Genomic DNA, 20893 nt, shown 5'->3' on the forward strand with positions numbered 1-20893 from the left:
CTGGGAACGTCATTGCTTATTTTTAGCTATTGGCTATTATTAACAGAAAATCCTCAGTTTAGCCCTCTTTCAGAATATTTATCTTTAACAAACCTGCCTGGTCTTGCTCTCTAGTCTCATGTATGATTTACGAAAACACTGCCGATTGAAATGTAAATATGCTTTGTTGAAGATAGTTTCAGGGAGCTGACTGCTAAAGATACTTTAATTCTTGTTACCTCTTGTTTTTATAAACAATGTAATTCATGTAGAAACATGGAAATATTAAATAGAGGCAGAAGGGATGAATTTTAGACAGTGAGCTCTATAAATCAAAACATGTCTGTGCAGATAGCCTCACTGTTTAATAGGAAGAGTAGATTTACAGTGTTCCTAAATGTTCCTGAATATGATATACATTGAACAGCTGCTTTTTATAGAAACTTGAGGGTCATTTTTCATGGTAAGCTAGAAGTACGCAGGTATTAAAATAACCTTCAGCTACCCACAGATACCGAACAATTACTCCTTTCTGCTTCAGAGCTCATGACAACCTGGAAAAGGCGAGGTTGTTGGTCTCATATTAATTACTTGACAACATTTAGTACAAGGCTTAGAGAACCTTGGAGACTAGCAGCGAGTACTTTACTGGAGGAAAAAAGTTCTAAAACTTTTGCTTCATTGGTTGTTTGCTTTATTTTAGTTCTCATGCATGTACGTGTTTCTCCTACTTCCTGCTGCTTTGAGTATTTTTCCTAACCTCTTGATATGTTTGGATTAATGAAGAGGTGCCTGGTGATAATTGTTGCACAGCATTTTGCAGCTAGGGCAGCAGTACAGATTGTTTAGCAATTGCTTTATGTACCAGCTCTAGCTTTGCAAGGTCTATTGAAATGATCAAATTGTGCAAGCAAGGCAGAGTGCCAATGGAAAAATGCATTTATTGTGGCTTTTGTGGGCCTTCAGAAGTCTGTGCTCCTATCATAGAAAAATGTTATATTATATGGTACCCAATGTACAGTTAATTTCCTGTCTCCAGCTCTAGCAAAGTCCGTTATGAATTGGTCCATCTGAGCACCTGTTTCTTTTGGAATCCTTTTGTTGTCTGCCTGAATGCATTCAAAGGGCAGGTGCTGCTCCATAGGATTCTACAGTGTCAATAAAGTATAAATTCCTCAAGTGTGGGTTATCCTAGCAAGAAAACAAATTTCTGTAGCCACGCTTCGTTATGCAAAAAGAAAATAGGTATCGGATACATACAGCAGTAGAAAGGTGCGTACTAAATCTCAAGCACAGCATATGGAGCGCTAGCAAACAACAGCTGAAGTAGCTGGAAGGTGCCTTTGGCCCAGAAAACTCATAGCTGCAGGTCCAACTTCCCAAAACAGTTGTGGCCCTTGTTTATACTGAACAGCTTACAGAAGTACACTGCTAAAATACTGTCCACATGTTGAAACCATGGTAATCATTTATTTAAACTCATCGGTACTATCTATATAGAGACTTTCAAAGTGACTTTTACAATTGTGAGATCTAAAATCTATACATTTTTCAATGGAGGAAGAGAACCAGAATTACCATGGGCAGCAACAGGCTAAACTTCTTGAAACTCTGCACCCTTCCAGCCGGTAATGAATATGCTCTCCTGAAGGTCACTGTCACTAAAAGAGGATGCCAGCCTTGGAGTCTGAGTTCTTGGCCCTGGCTGGCCTTTTGCTCTTAATCTCGCATTTATGGGCATCTGGACAGGAGAGACAGCTGAGAAGACTTTGTGCCTCTGTCTAAACATCATGGGGAGCACCCAAACTTATAAACTGCTTTGCAAAAGCCCAAACCACCTGTGATTAACTGAGCGAAGGGGAGGACTTCAGAGTTTTCCGAGCTGAGCTTTTGTTTGTATCCAGAACTGGTTTTGAAACAATATACAAAAGTTCACAGAAACCAAATCCTCCCATGCCATTCCCCATCTGCTCCATTTGTACTAAAATATAGAGGAGAACAGGTTTTGTAGCAGCTGCTCAACAACTAGATGTTCCTGGGGAAAACTACTGTCTTTCAGCTTCAGGCTGTGGTTTACGAGGTGCCAGAATTTGTTGTGGGGTAGAAGGGAGGAGTGAAGTTCCCCCAGACAGACCAGGTGGCAGTTTCCAGTTTCCCTGAGATATGAGCTTTGCCATCTCTTAGTGATGAGGAGCCACAGTTCCTCTTCAAAGACTCCTGTACTGGCCATGACTTAGCAGGGAGTAGCAAACGGAAATTTCATTCTGGGCTGTTAAAAGCCAAACTTGCACTTTCTTTTTGATTTAGCATAATGCCCATTTCTTCTGCCACTGGGACGTACAGTGATCTAATGGTGTGACTGATTTATATTATCTCTCAGCTACTGTTCAGACTCATAAACCACTTTTAAAGACAAAAGAAGCTCATTGTAGGCCAGTCCGGACCAAATGCGAGTAATTTGCACCAAGAATCAGCACAGTGCATGAATTGACAGGTCTAAAATATCACCCAGTATTCTCCCAGAATTTGTCTTGTGCCTTGCATTTCTAGCATATTCTGTGCTCCCTACCAACACTGCAGTAATTATTTGTAATCATTTTTTAAAACATAAAGTCTTAGCCTTTTGCAGGGAGTCGTCTTTGCTGACAGCCATCCCTGCATGCTGATTTCAGGTAACTGCTTCACATGAGGACGGGCTGGTGCTCAGCCGTGAGACACTGCGATCCTGCGTGGCAGCAGCTACCGCTGAGGCAGGGAAGAACCCCCTGGGTCATCAGCACTCACCTTTTGAGCGCAGAGGACTCAAACCGCTGGGGTCCAAGTATTGTGGAAACTGTTCCCTGCAGGGTGTAACACTGCATTAAGTGTATGTAGTTACCCTGTGAAAGGCAGTGTGTCTAAGTCTTCCCTGTGTAGTGACAACTACAGAAATAGAATTCTTGTGAACATTGCATACAGTGTGTGCAATGCACAGTGTACAGCTGCGATGTGCTGGGAAAGAGAAGGGATGCTAAGGGTCTCCAGAGAACAGCAGACCAATGAGATGATTCTCTTGACACAGACACACAGAATCTAGTTGGAGGTCTCCCCTCGGGTCAGTACGGGTTCCAGTCCTGTTCAATATATTCATCAGTGACCTGAATGAAGGGATAGAGAGTGCCCTCAGCAAGTTTGCTGATGACACAAAACTGGGAGAAGTGGCGGACACACCAGGAGGCCACACTGCCATTCAGCACGACCTGGACAGGCTGGAGAGTTGGGCAGAGAGGAACCTTATGAAATTCAACAAAGGCAAGTGTAGGGTACTGCACCTGGGGTGGAATAACCCCACACATCAGTACAGGTTAGGGGCTGACCTGCTGGAGAGCAGCTCCCTGGAAAGGGACCTGGGAGTCAACAGGATGACCATGAGCCAGCAATGTGCCCTTGGGGCCAAGGCGGCCAATGGCATCCCGGGGTGCATCAAGAAGAGTGTGGCTAGCAGGGTGAGGGAGGTTATCCTCCCCCTCTACTCTACCCTGGTGAGGCCGCATCTGGGGTACTGTGCCCAGTTCTGGGCTCCCCGGTTCAAGAAGGACAGGGAACTGCCGGAGAGGGTACAGCAAAGGGCTACCAAGATGATTAGGGGGCTGGAACATCTTTCTTATGAGGAAAGGCTGAGGGACTGGGGTCGTCTTAGTCTGGAGAAGAGAAGACTGAGGGGGGATCTTATCGATGCTTCTAAATACTTAAGGGGTGGGTGCCAGGAGGATGGGGCCAGTCTTGTTTCAGTGGTGCCCAGTGACAGGACGAGAGGTAACGGGCACAAACTTGGCCATAGGAAGTTCCATCCAAACATGAGGAGGAATGTCTTGACTTTGAGGGTGGCAGAGCACTGGAACAGGCTGCCCAGAGAGGTTGTGGAGTCTCCTTCTCTGGAGCTATTCAAAACTCACCTGGACGCATTCCTGTGCAACCCGCTGTAGGTGACCCTGCTCTGGCAGGGGAGCTGGACTAGATGATCTCCAGAGGTCCCTTCCAACCCCTATCATTCTGTGACAATGGAAGTTCAAATCTCCATGTGGACTTTGTAGACTTAGTTTGGTTTGAACACCTGTAGATTAATTCCCACCTTTTTGGGAGCTGATAGCATGTAATCTTGAACTTTTATCTGTCTGTTCCTCAAATCTCCTAGCTCCTTTTCAATTTCGTCCTTTATTTTCTTTGAGAAGGTGCCTTTTTAAGACTAGGTCCTGGTTCACTTCCCATACATTGCTTTGCTCCGGCCTGGCTGTTGGGCAGCTCTTGGGTGTTGGACAAGGGGTTTTGTGTAAAAGCCGGCTGCAGTGCCCTTGAGGCAGTGGTACAAGTGACACTGCTGCAGTGTGTGGCTAACTGGATGGAGTGCATGAACGTTAGCAGGACATCTCAGACTGCGCTAGCACTTTTATGCAACAAAAGGCAAGAGCACTGCTAGAAATGCATTGTCATGGAATAGAATGCAAGGCCTGATTTTGTATTTTCTGGTGCCCACACTCAGGTTTCTTCTCTCTTTGCTAATCCCCTTTCTGGCCCATCTATGACTGCTCTTCCTCTTTAAAAAAAAAATTCGTCATGCCAGTGCCCCTGAATGAGCTCCGAGGGCTGTCCTTGAGTGTACAGGACTGGCTGTGGGTAGACCGAGGCAAAACAGTGTCTTCCAGAATAACAAACAAGACAACTCTGTGTATGTATTTGCCTTTGTGAAATGTGAGATACATACTGTACTTGCAAAAGGTGACAGAGCTGGCCAGCTGTCTTGCGCTCGCTGGCTGAAAGGAAATCGTTATCAGAGCTGTACTATTTTCTTTGTGTTACCCTAGCAGTTACAGCACGGTTGTTTGCTGTCTCTCTTCTCATACGCATTGGTACATCTGGTACGCACTTGGTGCACACTGACTCCTTTGCCCACAGCATGCTACTCAACGTGCCTTCACGAGAGCGTCCAGCTCTTGATCGGCACCTCCGCTTTGGTCTGCACCAAGTTATCGCAATTAATCTAAAAATGAGTAGTTTGAGTGGTGTTATGTGGTGTCATTAACAAAGATATTTTGGGGTTGTATGGTTCAGCTGTGGACTCAGTATGAGCTGTTTGTAGCAAGTACTCAGTTTTCTGTTCCAGCTTTAGGATTTTTAACTGTTGCATGTTCTTCGGTTTCCAAGTGGCTGATGAAATCTTTAGAAAGCATTTATACCTACAGAGGAGCTTTGGCCTGCAAATCACTTGTGCGCTTGTGCACTCATGCAAGCTAACAGGACTGTGCCACCGTTTGTGAGCACAGAATAACCAAAGGACAAGGACCTCCTAAACAGAAATAAGCTTGTTTGCTGCTGTCTGCCATGGTTTTCTACGTCCTAATCATGACAGGAGTGTGTCAGAGGTTTTCTTCTCACTTCTCCAAGGTGTGATGCTCAGACAGACGGAATGTCTTTTTCTCTCCATACCCAATTTAGTCATATGTAAAATGGAGTTAAAAGTAATGACTAAATTCGGTTCCACCCAAGCTTAACTTCGACCGTAAAATACTTGGAACTTTTCAATGGAAAGGTACTAAATCAGTAGATTTAAACCCTAAGAATCTGTTAACAGCGTGTGCTATTATGTACTGCTGTGCACATAATAAACTTCTCTCTTTGCTATGCCACCACTGACAGACTCATCATAGTGATCATCTAATTCACTCCTTAGAAGTCGGGTGAGAGATCGTCACAGGAGACTTGGTGGGTGTAATGCAGAAACAGGATCCTAACTTTTTTCCACTAACCTTACATTGCTCTTGGTTTGTATTATCAGCTGGATATTTTACATCTCTGCTTATCACCTACACTTGAAAAATCTTTCCACTGAAAGTGCTTGGTGCTTTCCAGGTAAATATACAGCTGCACCTTTTTCATACTCAGTGTATTCTTCAGGCATGCACACTTCCTTCAGATGTAGAAAGTAAAGTAACAAAATAAGATTCTGCCTTAGTGTAGAATTCCTAATAAGCTGTCAAGATGAAGGCAGCAAAGCAGGTTAGAGCAGAAGAATGTACCTCTTCTCTCAAGTGGGGAGGAGCGTGCACTGCAGATAGAGCAGGATGGGCAAGAATAGTCTTTCCGATTCCTACTACTACATAAGATAGAAGAACTTCTAAAACCATTATAAAAACTCTGTCTTCTAAATGCATTTTTCAGTGTTGTCTTGTATCACAGTGGCTGAGTGGAATTGATTTCCCTCATTGGCACGCTGCTGTCATTCCTGGTCCCCCTCTATACCAAGCAAAAAGGTTATTTTTATTCTGGCAGACAGTCTGTGTTTATATCAGCTGCTATTTCATTTTACCCAACATCCTAGATAGAGGACATCAGCAAGGAGGGTGAGAGGATTTGATAATTCTGATAGGAGTGGGATTGACTTTTTGGAAAAGATAAGATCTGTTCCTTACATGTCATCTAGATGTACCTTACGTCTTCTCATCAGGCAGCTCGGAGTGTGGAGGGACAAAAGATGTAAGTGGGGCTAACGTGCTTCGTGTATCAGAGGAGACCAAAAGGTAAGTTGTAGCTGAAGGCCAAACGTGGTAACGAGACAAACCCAAATGGATCTTGGCAGCACAAATCGCAAGCAGGCATTTTAACCAGTACTGAGTGTTCTTTCCTTCTTTCCTCCCAAAAGGCAACACCAAACCACTGTACTTTAGCTTGGAAATCTGTTTGCACGGTGAGTCTTGTACTGTGATCATGCTCCTTACATGTGCCGTGACAAACTGCAGCGTGTGACTGAGACCCACAATGCGCACAGGGTGCAGCTGGATTGAGGTGTTCTGGGGAAGGTCCAAGAGCCCCAGGCATCAGCACTGTCATTTCTTCCTTTGGATCCTTTAGTTGGAAGGGTTTTGTTTATGTCCTTACAAGGGTCTCCTCCACTGAGGGAATTTGTAAATAGCTGAGTCTCTCAGAAATGAAGTATCCACCTGCAGAGCATGTCAATGAAAGACCCAGGTTAATGAACACGCTGAGCTGGTACGACTGCCTCTAGTTAAACATCCTTGCACAGATCGGTAGCCTGCCACCTTAGCCTAAGCAGTTGTCAGCATCGGGCTGTGAGATGGAGCCTGAAGGCATGAGGCCCTTTTTGTCCCATTCATCCAGGCTCCTTTTTAAACAGAATTCCAAGGCCTTTTCCTTCATTTTTCACACCTCTTTATTCCATGCTGAGAGTTTCAGTCCAGTGAGGAGGTACAGAACAGCCTGTATGCTGGTCGTGCTCTGGGGGATCATGTTTCCTCTTGTCTCTTAGATGGGAGTCGGGGCAGAGGTTAGCCCATCCAGCGTATTGTGCAAAAGCAGGGAAATAAACAGTCACCCAAAACTGTTTTAAGAATAACGCAGAATTCTCACGCTGTTCTTCACACAGGTTTTCTCCTAAAACAGGAAATGCTGTATTATGGCCCTGATTTTTGTGAGCATATTTGCACAGCTTCCAGATGTAGTGTACACACAGCTTTTTCTTCACTTCGATTCAAGGACCCCTGCCCTCATTTCAAGTGTTGTTTGATCAATATTTTTGTCAGGAGAATGATCTGTGTATGATATGAGGCTGAGTATAAAGTCCAGTTGTTCAGCTGGGTTTTATAAGCATATCTATTTGCTCAAAGGCAGAGGCAGCTTTGGCACAATGTAAGATTAACTTATTGGCCCTTAAAATAATATTTTAAAGAGTTTCTATAACCTTTAAAAATCCCACTTAATACAGGTATGATCAAACCACTCTATATTCTTACCTCATGTGATAATGAAACAGTTTGAATAATTTATTTCAGCTTAGCTTGAAGTAGGTTTAGTTGCAAGTGGACTGCAGTGGCCATTGTGTGTGAATAGCTGTGATACCCAGTGGAGCCTATGTTTGGTTTTTAATGAAAGCTGAACAATTTTTTTGCCTTTGTCACTAGGTGGGGATAAGGAGTGGTTTTGCTGTGAGCTACTGAAATGCCCTGGGGCTTTATATATACTTGTGCAACCACAAATTCACTTGTGTCATGATTTGGATTAGAACTCTTGTAAAGAAATGAAGTATTTCATGAATCTTTTTCACTTAATTTCTTCAGTGTTTTCACTGAGAGAAGGCTTCTGAGGTGTTGATATATTCACATTAATAATTACACTATTTCCTATATTCACTAAAATTGTAGAGATTTATGAAAAGATTTATGTAAGTTTCAACATAACAAAATCTGTAAAAGATTCCCTCAGCCATGCTGAAGCACCGCTTTGTTGTGTCTGAGAAGTCAGAAGCACGTACAACGTCTTTGGCTACTACATTAGTGTCTTGTGACTACGAGCAATTGGTACGCTGTCCCTTCAACTGCCTACCAGGCAGCTTCTTTGCCTAAACACCCAACAAAAGAGTTAAAAATAATAGTAATAATAAAAAAAGCCTCACAAATAGCACAAAAATTCATGCTCCAGTTGCATAAACTACCTCTGCCCCAGAGACCGAGACGGTCCTTGAGCTAGGGAGCAACAAATGGATTTGTGCTGTTGAGCTGCAGCTAATACATACTGAGCTCAGCCGGGCTCAGTGCTGCAGACACGGAGGCTCACTGGTGGTGCATACTCTTATCCTAACTAGATTAAAATATTTGTATTTACAAACGCATGGTGATACATGATGCCGCTGAGCATAAGAGTGGGCATCCTTGGAGTCAGTGCCCTGGGAGGCTCTAGAGGAACATTTTAAAGCTCAAGAGGAGCTCAGAAAACTTAAAGATGCTCACAACTGGAACAGAGTAGGTTTTATCACCCTAATTGGTCTCCAAAAAATTATGAGACTTCTTTTCTCAGGCAGGAACTACTAGTATGTGTGTGTCCCCAGGGGAAATTGTATCAGCACAAGAAAGGGTGAGCTCTGAGTGTCACTGTGAGCTGTTGTGTTGGTGGAGCTGCCGTTAACATGTCAGTGATAGTGCATGGCTCCATTCACAAGGGAACATAAGTATCACTGAAAAATCCTACTCTAGGACAAGGCAGGTGGAAATCAGATGCAAGATACTGTGAGCTGATATGAAAGCCTGTCTCTATTGACAACTTCATCATCTCAGATCTTTCTGAAAGTTCAGGGGAGCTTTTGTGGCCCCACGATTCCCACGGAGTCCGCTGTGGTGGACATCATCTCTCTGGGGCGCTCACAGGACTCTACTTACTAACTAACACCAAGTTCATATTGACAGAATGTCAATTTTATTTTTATATTTCAAAAACCTCTAGTTTGGGGCTTGTTATTTAATCCAAGTTTGCTGTACTGTGAAGTGGAAAAAAACTTTTTACTTTAGTCTGTGCTTTTCCATTAAACACCTGACCCACTTTTGTCCTAACTGGATGCTTCTGTGCTTAAAATTGCTTCATAGTTCAGTTCTCCTGGATTCAAAGGATTTTACTGGTTGTCGAAACTGTCCCCTTTTTTTGCCTTTTGTCCTGACCTCTGAATTGTTACTATTCTTAAAGAATTTCTTCTATTGTGTCATTTGATGAAAAGGAAAAATACGAATTCAATAAACATCCCAACAATGTTGAGATGACCTAATTCTGACAACTTCAGAAAGTTTTTTTTTCCCCAACTCATTTTTGTGAAAATTTTATTGTACAACATGCATATTTTAGGAGGGGAAAAAGAAGAGGTACTCCATAAAACTGTGTTTCATCTTAATTTTCATTTGTCCTAGAGTTCAAAATATTTTGCTTTCTATAGCACATTTTTCAATGCTTTGAGCTCGCATTGTTTCACATACAGTCACTAATTTGTAGTGCTTGGTTAATATACATTTAATTAATGTTTTTCATGGATAATGTAGGTAAGCCATTTTCTTCTACCTCAGCGGTGATATGTGGTAGTTCTATCAGATGTCACAGTGTTACACACTGCATAAGAATCGGAGTTCTCTTTTGAGGGTGGAGGATCGTTGCCTTGTACGAACCACAAAGCACAGGGTGAAGAGGCAGCCCAGAAATGAACACGAGAGGATGACCTCAAGGATCCCACTTCAGGAGGTATTTTCCCACACTGGAAAAAAGGATAAGGGAGCCCACAAGAGTGAAATAGCCTGAAGAAACAGCAGTTCTATGGCATCTCAGGAGGTTAAATACAGCCTTGGGGATGGACAGGAGAGTTCAGTGAACCAAAGAGAAGTTATGGACCAGAGGGCTCCTGCTCTCCCGTTTTGTCCATGGCCAAGTCCTTAGGGACCTCCTTGTGTGGGACTGATGCTCATACACGAGGCAGGCTGATGTCTGCATAAGCAGCAGCTGGTGGACACATCTTGGGGCTTTCTTTTGGCAGGGTGGGTTACATTGCAACTCAAGGGGCATCAGGTCTAGGACAGCAAGCGAGCTGCTCTACCAGTCTAATATAACTTGAAAACTTACTAGGATGATAAAAGCAAATCATTACACAGTACTGGAACTTGGGAGACCTGAATCTGTTGCCCATGCTATCACTTGTCTGCTGCCTTTACCACACCCTATGATGTTTTTTCCCCTTTGTAAGTAAGAATAGCTCCAGTAATTGCTTTCTCTGTTTTTCTTTCCCAAGAGCATGACTATGTCGCTTGCTTCCTGTTGACCTAAGTTTATTTCCTAGCAGGATTGCATGCTGGCTTGTTTCTTCTTGTCAGGATGAGCACTGGCTGTCACTGGCCATCTGCCCACCGTCCGCTGTTCCTTACCTACTGCTGGACACTTGCTTTCCTTGATTTTTCATGTCATGTTTATAAAACTTTAGGATCCTATGCTGAGACTCCCTGCAGACCAGAGAGTTTGATGTGTAGTGGGGAATGCTGTAAGGACCAAGTTCCTACCATTACCTTGTCCCTGCAAAGGCGTTCAGGAGAAACCTGTGGTCAGTCCTGCTCAGAGCAAGCCGATCAGGATTGCCATACACAGTGCAGCCGCTGCTGGCAGGTTTGCATTCTGCATGAACAAGCAATGAATCAGCAGGCTGTACTGGAGCATTTATGCTTCTTTCCACCTTTTGAAGGTTTCAGTAGCGCTCCCTGCAGCTGTTTGCACTTTTGCTTCTTGATTTTAAAAGCATCTTTTTGAGCTCAGCTGCTTAGAACTCCCAGCTGGGGTTCTTAAATACAAAAGCAAAAGGTTGAAAGCAGCTACTGTGAGTACTGAGCACAAATGACAACCCCAGATACAACATGCACATATTGTTGAGAAGAAGAAAGAAAACAAATGTGATGAGACTTGTAGGAGAAACTTGAGGACCACCAGTGCAAGCATCAGAGACAAATTAAAAAGTGTGCCTTGTGCGTGATTTCCCGAAGCCCTGTCTTTCAAGCCATCATTACTCCTGGCCTCTCTCCTTACCTGCCTTCATCCCTGCAGCTCTGACTCTCCCACATCTATTCAAGAGGAAAGGCAACTGGTTCCGAAATAAAGAACTAGGTAATGTACTAATAAAGCTGTCGTACAGCGCTCATCTCCACAGCTTTTTTTTTCTGCAGTCCTAGATCAGCTTCATGGCTCTAAGATCCTTGGGACATTGGCTCTGTCCCTGCAGAAGGTTTTGAAGGTCTCCCCTGCACTGTATCTTCAGATTTCTCATTTTGCTTTCAACGGGGTGGCCAGTTCTGCCTGGGCAGAAACAGTGAATGGGCTTTAGAGCAATTCCTGTGAGCAAAGTTATTCTTCCTGGTCTCTGCTTGGATACTTGGGGCTGGCCCACTGCAAATATGCTAAATTGCTGTGCATCTAACCATAGAGCAGGTTAATAATGTTACACTGCATGCCCACAGCTACTGTTGTACAGAAGAGCTTTTGCTTAATGTAGTGTTTGGGCTATATTAATTTGTACATTAATACCCTATGTAAAAAGGATTCTGAATTGCCTGAAAACTAGCACTGTAGGTTTCAGAAAACCTACACGGTAGGTTACTGTAGGCTTCAGCAAGCCCTTTAATTGTCCGCGCCTAAAAAAGCAGCATTTACCATAGGTCATAAAAGTAAACACAAATGCGGCAAATCCAATTACTGTGGAAAATCAAACATCTGAGTGCAAGATGAAGGAAGTTGTACATGAATGCCTGACAAGAAATCTATTGAACATATTAAATTATACACCTCTCCCAGAATAGCTAGAGTTTTCAAAAGAATATAGTGCAGCAGTACTCAATCAAGAACAAAAATACGAGCCTGGTGCACATCAGACTTGGGACACCTTACACGCAAGGACTACTTTGAAAGTGAGAAAACAGCTTTGAACTCCACAGCATGCCATTACGCAAATACACATGCATGCAAATTATAAAGGAATCTCTCCGTAAAGTGAAGCAATATGACAGCCACCCTCTACCACAAACCAGGACACAGGCGATGGAAATAGAAAAGGAGGGTGGAGGAACAGACGAGCACAGAGTCAACACCCACGGGGTCTGCTGGCCAACTCCAGATTTAGCTAGGAGCGCAGCTGAAGGGACCTGAGAAGGGACAATGCTGACGTCAAGTCCAGCCCTTTCCAGTCATGTGCCACCAGGTACCCCATAGAGCATTTACTCTCCAGAATCCTTGCAGGACTCTGTAGCAAACTTAGTAAAGTACCAAAAGCCAGGAAAGCAGGAAAGTTCTACAACTGCATTGAATTCTAGGTCTCTGCAGTAGCAGGGCAGTTGTTAATAAATGACGCTTTCAGGAAGCAGGCCACAGCCCATGCTGCAGAAGGAAGTTACCTCCAGCTGTGACCAAGGAGTGTGTCCCAGGGTACACCAGCAGGAACACAGAGAGAATTCAATTTATTGCTGAGCATGGTTTTGTGTTAAGATACTGTGCGGGGAACTGGGCCCACAGAGGTGCCTATAGGTTTTTCTTATTTCCTGTGGTGTAAAGTGAGTGCTAATTCTAGCAGAGGGTAGTCAGGAGGGACTTGTCCCAGACCGTGGCAACTAGCTGATACAGAGCTTGTAATTCTGTAACACCTAGCCCTATTGCGTGAACTCTGATAATTAACCATTTACTGTCCAGAAAATTAAATTGGTTCTAAATTTATGCATGGGAACAAGATAGCAATAACTTCCTGAGCAGCTCAGGAAAGTGGAGTTGGATTTTAGCTTTCCAGTCTGGTGAGAAAGGTTTATGAACGTTGTACATCCATATTAAAATAGTTGAGGGGAGAGTGAGCAGCTGGTGACAGCACGGGTGCCTGAGCCATAGGAAACAGCGTTATCTGCTCTGTCACTGACTTTCCGTGTGACCTTGCACGTTCTTGCTGGGAATTTTACCTATCACATCTCCTAATATCCCCTAATACCTTCTGGTACGTATAGAGCTTTAGCACTTACGGCATTATAGATGTGCAAGGTATTAAGGTGTGGAAGAACTTCAGTAGGGAAGGGGAAGATACCCTTTTTAGGTAGTTTCCATGCCAAATACAGAGTATCTGTTTGCTTTCGATTGTTTTCCCATGGTTTGTATGAAAGTGAGCTGGCAGACTGCAGTGTGGACATAAAGCAGCAGAGGCATTGAGATAGCAGAGACTCCTGTGGACCCAATTTGATCCATACCTCTGCCCCAAGGTGGCTTCTGGCAGCTGCTTTCTGACTTGTTCATAAAACTCTCCCAACACAGAGGCTCCACAGTCTCTCTAGGCAATTTATTTCAGTGCTTTGTTACCTTCTTCAGTGGAAAGCTTTTTCCTCACACCAAAAGGATTCTTCCTTGCTAAACTTGAAGCTTGTTACTTCTCTGATCCACCAAGGACATGTAGAATGGATTAACCTCTTCCTCTGCACTGGTCTTTTGTGTGCTTATCATCTCTTTTTGGTCTCTACTCTCCTGAGCAGCCTCAATTTGTTTAGGTCTTATTAGACTATTGATCATTCTTACTGCTTTGGACTTTCTTTAATTGGCTTACATCTTTTGGGTGTGCATGACCCAAAATTGGATCGTGTGCTCCAGCTGAGGCCTTGATACTGTGGAGAAGAGTAGGACTATGTCATTTGTCTTGCAAGTTATCTCTGTGCTTTTATGTCTAGAAGAGCATTTGCCTGGGTTTTGTAACATATGGGTTTTGATCCTTTATAGCTCCTGAATTTTTTTATGGAGCTCTAATACCAGTAAAATTCTTTCCCACCCTGCATTTGTGCAGATTATTATTCCAGCATAGGTGTAGATTTCTGCATTTGTTCTTATTGAACAGAAATCTGGTTTTGTTTGTTTTCAGACTTCAACTTTTAAGATATTTTTTAAATCCACATTTGATCTTCAACCTATTTTCCCCCTTTCCCAGCTTGGTATTATTTGCAAACCTGGTAAGTACACTAATTCATCTGCCATCATAACGAGTGATACCAGACCTAAGAGAGCCCCCTGTGAGGCTCCGGTTTTTTCTATCTTCTACTTTAGGAATGAACCTTTGACACTACTCTGAGTAGTTTTTCAAGCAGTTCTGCATCCACCCCCTAGTATTTTCATTCAGACTGTGTTTCCTTAGCTTATATACAAGAAAGTGAGATGAAATACTGTGAAAAGCTTTAGAGAAATCAAGATGTGACACAAAATCTATTGTCTTACTATTGAAAGAAACGAGATTGGTGTGGCACCAATTACTCTGAACAGATTCAATCGGGCAGCCACTCATTTTCTTGTGATTTTCTCTCTGCTTGCCAATTGTTTGGTTTTATTTGTTTCTAGGAACTGCAGCTAAGCTGATAGATATCTAATTCCCCATCTCCTCATCCTCCGTCTTTTGTAAAGACAGGAAGTGTATTTATCTTGTTTCAGTCTTCCGCACCTCATCCCTGTTCTTTAACACTGGGTTGCCAATAACTGCTAACAGCCCTGAGATTTCATCAGCCAAGGATGAATTATATCGGGCCCAGCCAATTTCAAAACCTCTGGCTTATCTAAGTATCCTCTAACCTCTTCCTTCCCTATTAAAAAAATCTAGTCCCATGTCGTTGATTTTATCAGTTTCCATACTTTTGGTTAGAATCCAGTCTGGATGACCCCTTTTCTAGTTGGTTTTTTCCACGTCCTGTGTGAAAAAAATTACTGAATTTGACAACCTTGTTGGCAATATGATGCTTTTTCCAGGCATGTCTGTATATTACCACTTCCTAGAGGCTGCTGTCTTTGTTGCTCAAGGTCATTTTTTCACATACTCATGCGCAAAAAAGCTGCATTCCCCTTATCTTCCTGATTTGGCAGTCTGGATTATTAAACGCTCTACTATGATAGGGGCCAAGGTGTTTTTTTCTTCCCGGCTAACACCTTCTCCTACAGTATGGATTTCAGATGTTCGTCTTTGAGGTAGTCTTCCTGATGATTTCAGAAACCAAATACTTTCAGCAATCTAATAATTCCCCTCCTTACAACTCTCATGACAGCAGGCCAGATTACCTTCTTCAGAGCACTTGGAAAAGTTGCGTGGAAACTGCAGGCCACTCAGCCCTGGCTGCAAGCCTCTCTTGTTCCTGCTGTTCTTCTGAAAGGCACCGGTGCAGTCAGTCAGCTCATGCTTTTCTCCTTGGTGACCTAATGACTCCTACAGTGACAGAGGCAGGAGCAGGAAAACTTAGTGGAAGACAAGTGGTAGGGTTAAAAAGAAAAGTATAAAACCCTCCCCACCAGTTTTGAATTAGTATTCTCATCTGGGAGGTACTTTCTAAACACTGCACGGTGTATTGTTTGTTAATAACCTAAAGCAGGTTTGATTCCAGTGATGTATTTTGACAAACATAATGGCATAGCTTCACTTTGTTTGGATCCTTATGCAGGATGATGGAGGAGGAAGGCATGCTGCATTTATTTGGAGCACAAGTGTTTTTGAAGGGAACAGACACGATCAGGGTGATGAGGGGAGCTCGCTGAGAGCTGCTGCTCACGCTGACTTCTCCCACAGCCTGTGGAGAGGCTGAGCCAGAGCTACAGCCTTGCGGAGGGGAGAGGCTGCTGCCAAGCTTTGGGGCTGGGGGCTCGTGCCTCCCCCTGCGCCTGGCACTATGTCCCCAGGTCTGGCCCAGGCCCCAGCCCTTTCTTGCCCTACAGAGGTCTTACGGTCATGGGTTTGCATTAGCTGTATGCAGTATTGTTTCCTTTTTAAATGACCTGCCTTTTAATTTCAGTGCATCTCCACTTGCAGCTTTCTGTTAAACCATGACAAAGAGGGAAGAAGCACTGGCAAGTTTTGTTCTGGCTGCTTACGTCTCCTTTGCCTTATGTTCATTCTTTTTTAACTAGCTCTACTGTATTTGATCTCTCCTCCTGTGGAGATACTCCCATGGCTTAGCTGTTTCTATTGCTAGTGTTTGAACCTTTTCAGTTTCCTTCTGGGACCTTGATGTACAACCAGGTTTTTAAGCCTTATTAAGGGTTAAGCACGAAATGCCTTTGAAAAATTGTACATTAATTCTCTGTGCAAAGTTTTATCCATTGGTAGAGTAAGGATGATAATGTGTAGCTCGAGAAGTTGCTGAAGATTAATGAAATATGTTTGTAAAGCACTTTAAAAGCTTTGCATGGTGTGTTACTTCTTGAAGTGCAGATTACTGAGCCGTGTTTAAAGAGATAACTAACAAACTGAATGCTACCATGTGCACTATTAATTGCATATGCAAATACAGCAGGCTTCATTATAGGATGTGCTGACGTTTCCTGTGAACTCTGTGACACGTTACTATAACAGCATGCTTTTATTTGAAGTAGAAGAAAATAAATGAATCCAAAATTACTTTGGGGACATCTTTAGCAAATCTTTCATTTACTTTGAAATAGTCAATTAGCCACCATTCAAATTTTATATCAGACCTGCCATCCTGTACCAGAAAATGTTAGAAGTCAGTAGGTGTTTCTTGCCGAAAAGAAGTTTCTGACAAAACTTTCTGTTTTAGAAGATGACACCAAACCGAAAAGGGTAAGATAAATCACCAGCTGATTTTCTTCACAACAGGAAAATGTTAAAAAAAACCCCACTTGCTGGTTTTATTTCCTGTATTCTGGACCAAGAGATTGCCTGTAGCAGCAGAGCGAATAAGATCTCAGTCTGTGGTGTCCTCGCTGACTCTGGAGATTTGTCAGGGAGGATAAAGGAAAAGGGACCATTTGGCTTGCACGCAAGGAGCCTCACGGCTCTGTCTGGACACTCAGCTCGTGGTGGAGGCTGGCATGGGAGCCTGTCCTCAGGGGACACACCAGGCAATGCACATTTGGGTGTTATGCTCTCAGGCAATGATGTCTGTGTGCAGATCTGAGGTTCAGTCTTTGTGCATGGGCTGTTTCAAGAGTAGTTCTGCAGTCCTAGAGAAGAGCTTGCACAGACATCTGCAGCATGAAAGGCATAAGCAGAAGGAAAAACTCAGCCAAGACCTACAGGAACCAGAAAACCAGAAGACCAGTTAGGAGAGAATCGACTAGAAATGTGAAAAGACTGAAAGGGCATTTGAGGAGGTGTGAAGGGAAATGAAACGTGGCAGAAACTGGAAGTACCATGAGGTTCTGGGGATTGCAAGAGAAAGTGGCTAAATGATGTGAAGGAGAAAATGAAGTGACCTTGAGTTAAGCCTAGAAGGTTAATTCAGAAGATGTGATGTTTTGGCTGGAATCGGGATATTCTAACAAAGTAGCTGGCGCTAGTGCTGTGATGGCAAATTTCTGCTGCAAAGAAAACCTATCTAAATAGAGAAGGTCATAGCAAGAAGTACCAACCTCTCTCTTGTCTACCGGAATCAGTTTGCAGTATTTGCAGAACTAACGCACTGGCCAAAGGGGGAAAGCAATAAATGGCATATTTTAAGTGCTTAAAAAGCTCATAATAGTTGCAGCTTTACAGTTCTGCTAATTTCTGAGAAAGGATGAGATGCAGGTTCAGTGGCAACTGGTGACAGCCCTTCACTTCGAATGTTTCCTATTAAGCAATGCAGCAAAATTATACAGAAGCAGAAACAGCGTGTATGATTTAGATCTGTGTGTTACCACATCACTCTTACGGCTTTTCTTTTTGTTTACAGTGAAAACTGAAAGTGTGCTTTCCACTTTGGGATTATTTGTTCTCCCAACTATATCAAGTGTAATTGCTTCTGCGAACCATGAGACAGCGCAGTATTTCAGAGCTAACATTCTTTGTAAATCCTGTCACTCATTTCACTCACTGAGAACTTGTGTACTTAGGCTTAGTATATTAGAAAAGAAGCTAGGTAGCAAACCCGGTTTGAAAAACCTTATACCACTTATGCCTTTTAAAAGTGAAAAGCCATGTTTTCAGACAAAGGCGCTATCTTTCAATGCGGGTTATTTTTGGAGTGTCTGACCTGAGATACTTCAGACCTGTATTTCAGAGGCAGTGAGGGCACCCACCCCAAGATGCATGTTGCTCTGAAAGCCGCACTGCAATAAAGGTTTGTGTTAGCAACGAGGTATTGGTTGGTTCCTGCAACTCAGGGAGCAGCTGTATGGGTAACAAAGCTCTGAGTGTGAATCATTAGATATCACTCTTCATCTTGGGCTCGAGTACTGCCATGATCGCAGCCAGTTTGGACAATGGGCAAAACTTCTGGCTTCAGTTGAAAAAGTGTAGATGCACGGCTGGGACCGGGGAGAAGGAAAGCCTGCATAACCCCCAAGAGAAAAAAGGGTTTCCTGGCTTTAGTTGTTCCTAGAGCTGTGAGGGTGACGGGACAGTTGAGGAGGGAGATTGAGGATTTAAATGGTTAAGATCTAGTCAGTAGTTAAATTAAAGAGCTAAACTGGAGGCAATACCAAAGTAAGAATCTAAAAGAAGAAACCCTCAGGTAGGAAGACCTGCTAGATAACAGTCTGGTCTGGGAGCCGGAAGGCATCGCTGTGCAGAGATCATGGGGAAAATCCACCATGTGAGGGAACAGAAGAGAAAGCAGGGAACCTGCTGGGGTGGGCGTGGGGAAGCCAGTGTCACCCAGCAGTGGAAGGCTCCACAGGTATGAGATAGGAGAATGAAGACTACGGTGACCTCAGAAGAGTGTTTGACTTCTGAACCTTGTTAATGAGAGCCTGTAGCATTTCTGTGAACCCGTGCTCTGTGACACAATGCAAAAGTTGCATAAATCGTAAAACCAGGCTCTCAGAAATTTAGAAAATATTATGATTAAATTCAGTAGCAGAGCTTTAATTTGTTGCCCTGAGCACACACTTCATAAGCCAACCCATCCTTTCTTCCCCATGCAGTCCTGTTTCCTTTATTGCATAGCAAGATGTTGCCTCCTTAATTTTCTAGGACTTTTTTACAGAGAAAACAATGTATTTTAACCCTACCCATGATGAAAAGCATACTGGCTTTTTTTGTCTTGAGACTTTTTTTCAGTTTCTGGGTTTTTTATGGCATCCTGATGCAGGCACATATGCTTAAAAATCCCAGCTGCAAGCAATTAAAAGCACAGTCTGATAAGGGAGAGCTTCAGATGAATTGAAGGATGCAGGGCACACATATGTAATATGGCTTTCTTCTAAGATACTGTTGATTGTCAGAGATTACTGGTAAAGACATGCAATGCGGCAGCTAAAGGTCTCTGATTTGTATCCAACTCAAATCATAGGAATTAGAAATTATTCCATTAATATGTGTTTGACAGTCTAAAGCTGAGTTTGCGCTTCATTTCCAATTTCAATGCTAGATCATTAAGATTACACCAACATCTTTCAATGGTGAAAAGCTTAATTAAATTAAAATATTCCCTTAAATGTAAGTTGCATGCAAATATGAAAATCAATTAATGAATTTTGTTTGTGTCTTTGGGAAGATGTTGTACATAACAGAATTAATTGGTCCCATGAAAGTCTTGAATTTTTTCTTTAAATACCATTTTGAACAAATTATGAACAAAAATTGCATGTGTCTTTTGAGCTAGCATATCATTTGCAATGATTCAACTGATGTAATACATAAGCCAGCACAGGTCCTGTGCAGAAACTGCTGAAGGAATTTGTCAGCTTTTATATATTACAAATATACATTTTAGACATTCAGAGACGTTTTAGCTGAGTTTTGAACTGACCTTAAGATGTCATAAATGGGCACCCAACACTCAAGTCAGTTCCCCACTTCTGGTGTGATTTAATCAGGCCTGGTTACAAATGTAGGTTGGGACAAGAACCTTCCATTTCCACTGATGCTTTCAATTGTTCTAGATTAAACATTCCGGGGGGCATTCCTAAAGGTACTATTTGATTTAATGCTTTTTCCAACTAATTTGTTATTTAATTGTGGGTTAATAAAATGTTTGTCATCTTTGAAATTTTCCAGCCAAAATTTTACAGGGCATATTACAAAAATTGTAGATGAGTGTCACGTACCAGAGGCAGTATTTGTTGTGAGGGCTGGTTGTGTGACACTACTCTTAAGATAATTTTCAGTAGCTTTTTTACTTTTTATGAAATTTCTTGGTCAAATGTTTTTCTTGGTCTCAACTCTCCTTTAGGCGGAAAAAAAAAAATACCCAGACCAATTTTACCCTTCTCTATACAAAGTTGAAGAAAACATGTTGATGCTTTGCCATAAATAAGCTTTCACAACTGTCTTGGTGCTGCAAAGCCATTGACTAGGGAATAGCTGAGGTTCCAAAAATTATACATGTGTCTTTGACAGTCTAAAAAACCCACTTGCATTTGATATATGTATATATATATGAAGTTAGAGAAATTGTTTTTACCTTATCAAAAGATACTTGTTTTCCTAAGATATTCATACAGTTTAAGCACGTAGGTAGATTCTAAGAGATTTTTTACAAGCCCATAAAGAGACTAAGGTAATTTCTGTCCTAACTAAACACCTCAGTTTCTTTGGATAGTCTCAAACAATTCTAAATATATTATAAGATGTGACCTGTAATTCACAGAACTAATGTATGTTTTTAAAAATATCAGCAAAGCCTAAACTGAGTCCTTTATT

General features: G+C 42.6%; 1 protein-coding gene across 2 annotated transcripts in view; it reads left to right on the plus strand.

Moving 5' to 3' along the window:
* KCNIP1 (potassium voltage-gated channel interacting protein 1) overlaps positions 1-20893 on the plus strand; it is a 282312-nt gene that overhangs the window by 153659 nt on the left and 107760 nt on the right. The window lies entirely within an intron of this gene.

Source organism: Gavia stellata, chromosome 16 (assembly GCF_030936135.1).
Source record: "Gavia stellata isolate bGavSte3 chromosome 16, bGavSte3.hap2, whole genome shotgun sequence".
Taxonomy (NCBI): domain Eukaryota; kingdom Metazoa; phylum Chordata; class Aves; order Gaviiformes; family Gaviidae; genus Gavia; species Gavia stellata.